This window comes from Trichosurus vulpecula, chromosome 1, assembly GCF_011100635.1.
Source record: "Trichosurus vulpecula isolate mTriVul1 chromosome 1, mTriVul1.pri, whole genome shotgun sequence".
Taxonomy (NCBI): Eukaryota; Metazoa; Chordata; class Mammalia; order Diprotodontia; family Phalangeridae; genus Trichosurus; species Trichosurus vulpecula.
In genome coordinates this window covers 225264721-225268573 of record NC_050573.1, presented here as the reverse complement: position 1 = coordinate 225268573, position 3853 = coordinate 225264721, and the positions used below count along the sequence as shown (strand labels likewise).

Here is a 3853-nt window from a genome sequence, read left to right as displayed (position 1 = left end):
GGTGTACTGCAGCTTGACCAGCTTAGCCAAGTATTGTACAGCATTCTATGATATTACATTGAGTATTGTCATCATAAACTAAGTGGATAAAGAACACATATTGTCCACATTACAATAAGCAGTTAGATGAACACCCATCAAAATTCCTTTGCTTCTATCTGTGTCACAGATACTGCAAACAGGCAATAGGTTGGATCCAGAACTGAACAGGAGGAGGAAAAGGGACTGGATTGCTTTTGTGAAATTGCAAATTTATTTTAATGACTCCAAGTTTTTCTTTGGAAAAAAGGTCCACCTTTTTTTTTTCCTAGTGGTTTTATATGGCTGAGAATAATGAAATGCTACAACTTTGGAAGAATTGAAATTGAGAATCATTTGAAGAGCAAGTGGTTCACAGTAACTCAATTCAGTAAACACTTATTGAATGCATAATATGTGCCAGGCACTGTACTAACTGTTGGGGATACAAATAAGAAAAAGAAAGATAGTTCCTGCCCTCAAGGATCTTACAGTCTAAAGGAGGAAAATAATTCATGAAAGGAAGCTGACAAGCTGTGGGGGGGAGGGAGTAATGTGCTGCCAAGTGGTATGATGTTCCCTGGAGTCAAAACCAAGCAGCACTTGGAAAATGGAGATTTACTTGGAAAGTTCTAAACCCTCTATAAAGGAAGGTATTGGGAGGAGTTTAATGTACCACTCCCTATCACTCCAATCAGAAGGAGAGGCAACTGAGGGATTGAGAAGGTGCTGAATATCAAAAGCTGAGTCAGTCTTCATGGTGTAGAGATCTTAGGTGATCAGCTTATCCTGGGGAAGGCATCATGTTCTGTGGAGTCAAAACCAAGGAGAGCCACTGATGGAAAATGGAGTTACCTGGAAACTTCTATAAAGGAAGGTTTTACCATACACTCAAAAGGGATACAGCACATTGCAAACAAGGCATTATGCAAAGCAAAGGAAGTCATAAAAAATGTGATTTTAAAAAATTATGACATGCCCCCTCCTCGTGCACCGCCTCTCTGGTGGCTCCTGCTTTTGGGACCATGGCAAGGCATGTACAGATCCTGGTCCTGGACTTACCCACAGGCCTCATATTAAAAGGCCCCTTCACAGATATAGGCGCTATGAATCTTAAGCTTTGAATTCTATCGGGCAGACATTTCAAATTAAAGGCTACAGCTGAATAGTGGAATTATTGATCCAGCGTTGACTAACAAATTCTGTAATGCCTTTTGACTGTGATCCAAATGAGAGGAGTAAACACAAGCTCATAGTGAGGACTATTTTTGCTTCATGAAACACATCAGTTATGGAGGTTGGATGGAAAGAAGTAAAACCCAATGAACTAATGGATGCCAGATTAAGGTGTGTATTTGGGACGTCCAATGAAAAGGATGAATTGATCCATGTGGAGGGTAGAAAAGCTGTTTCACTGAATGCATCTAAACAAGAGGGACGTGTGCCAGAACTGCATAGTGTTTCACTTATTGATACTGGAACAAGAGGACTGATGATAGGTTGTAAAAGACATCAGGGTGAAATGATGAAATTATTGGAAGAAAATTGACCACTGACAGATGCATGTTTCAGTGTTCAGAAATATAGCACATTCAGATCACTCTGAATCAAGCTCAGCTATGTTTTTCAGTCAGACTGTGACTAGTCCTCTTCCTTCACTTCATGTAATTGCAGCCATTTTCATCGGACTTTCTAGGGAAATTCATCTTGTTGAGTACAGTGTGTGGAGAACTATTTCCCTTTTTTTTCACTTGACCAGAGAAAGATTTATTTACCTAACATTTCATTGGTAGCATATTGGTAGCATAGCATATGGTGACCATTTTTAGAAATATACAACATCATATAGACTGCCTTTAATGACTTTTCCTGGTTAGAAACGCAATAAAAGCACACTCTCAGGCTGCTTACTGGACAAATTGTGTATTATCAGAGGAAGAGTAACAGATGCCAGTTGTATGTTCTTGGGTTTTTTAAATAAGACTTCAAGAGTTGTTCAGAATCTCATAAATGTAATTGTAATAATCTGGTCTTTGGCTCAAAGGTCCAGCTGTTAGGCATATCTCCCAAGAAGGTCATTAACAAAAGAAAAGCTCCATATCCAGTTAAATACTTATGTTAGCAAAGAATAGGAAACAAGATAGGTGCTCATTTGCCTGGGGAATGGCTAAACAAATCATGATACATGAATGTAATGGAATGTTACTGTGTAGAAAGAAAGCAGCATAGAAAGACTTAAACAAACTGCCACAAAGTGGAGCAAGCAGAGCCAGGAAAGCAGTAAGCAATTGTCTACAACTATGTAAATGTAGAGAGCAGCAAACATAAAGCATCCATAGACCAGAGCTTGTGTAGCTATCTCCCAATTTGTGAGCGCTCCCTTAGTTTACAGTTCTTGGCTATTACAAAAAGATCTGCTATAAGTTCTTGTGTACAGATGGGTCCTTTTACTCTTTTTTTTGATCCCTATTTATATAGCGATTTGAGCCTGGCAGTTGTGTCACTGGGTCAACAATTATAACTGTTGCAGTGACTCTTTGGATTAGCTAAACTCATTAAGAATTGTATCAACTACATAAAGATAAGTTTTGCAAAGATATTTGTACATTAGCAAAGATCATAGAATTTGTATTGGTCTGAACATAAGCTGTATCCCCCCCGTGCCCCCACCCAGCCTCAACCCAACATCTAGCTTGTATAGCATCTGATTATCATTTAAATGTGGTCAGTGTATGTCCATATTTTTTCCTTTGAATGAAATCTAACTTTAGAGATGTAGCCTGCATTCAGTAAATAGAATTTTATGTCTGATCTTTTTTTCTATACAAATTTATTGTGTTCAGATTAGAAAACAAGGAATTAAGAGCTAAATGAATCAACAAGGCTCAAATTGACACCCTAAGGGATAAAGTGCAAAGCTTTGATACAGAGATTTGGTTACAGCTATTGCAGGGGTATTTAAACTTATTAGAGTTTTAGGCTATTCTGAAAATTTGAGGCTGCTAGAAAATTAACCTCTGGATAAGTGGAGTGGTATTATGCTAAGAATTTCTGTTATATGTAACAGTAATTAGGCTACTTTTCTCAAACGAATTTCACCTCCCAAATCTTCCTCCCAAGAGGTAATCAAAATTTATGAGATGGTTTCAGTTCTTCATTACTGTCCAGTTACTGCTTATACTCTCATCACCACCAGAATAAATACAAGACTTTTATCATAGGTATAGATTGCTTTGGTATATTATTCCTGTTCAAAACAAGGAAATGATGCTAAATGAGTCAAAGGGAACTGGCATTGCTAGAGAACAATATGCAGTCCAGACAATGGGCTGGCAATCAAACCAATAACAAAGCGACTGAGGGAAAAATAGAGGACCTTGAAGCCAAAGGAACAAGTTGTTGCTGGAAATCCATCCTAGTTGGCAGGATGGCAACAAAAAAGAGTAACCCAAATGTAGAGGACATGGAATACCTAAAGTATATATTTGTATTTTAAAATAAACAGTTTTAAGCATTTTATAACATGGGTAATATTTTGAATGATTAATAGCTATTTCTCAAAATATTTGTAATTCACTTCATGATAATTTTTCCTGATATTCAAGGCCTTCCATAGTCTGACTCCAGTCTATCTAGCTTTATCTTATACTGCCTCCTTTATATGCTCTGTGCTCCAGTTTAACAGCACTGTGATCTGCTTCCCAAATTCATGTCTTCCTTCTGCTCCTTGACTATAACCATTCCCTAAAATTAAAATGAACTGTTGTTCCTCTCCTCTATGTATTGATAGCCTACGAATCCTTTAAGGTACAGTGTAGGTGCTTAATGCCTCCTC

The 3853-nt window shown here is 37.8% G+C and overlaps 1 pseudogene; it reads left to right on the top strand.

Moving 5' to 3' along the window:
* The first annotated feature begins 1028 nt into the window (after positions 1–1028).
* Positions 1029–1773, top strand: LOC118836184 (annotated as a pseudogene).
* Positions 1774–3853: the final 2080 nt, after the last annotated feature.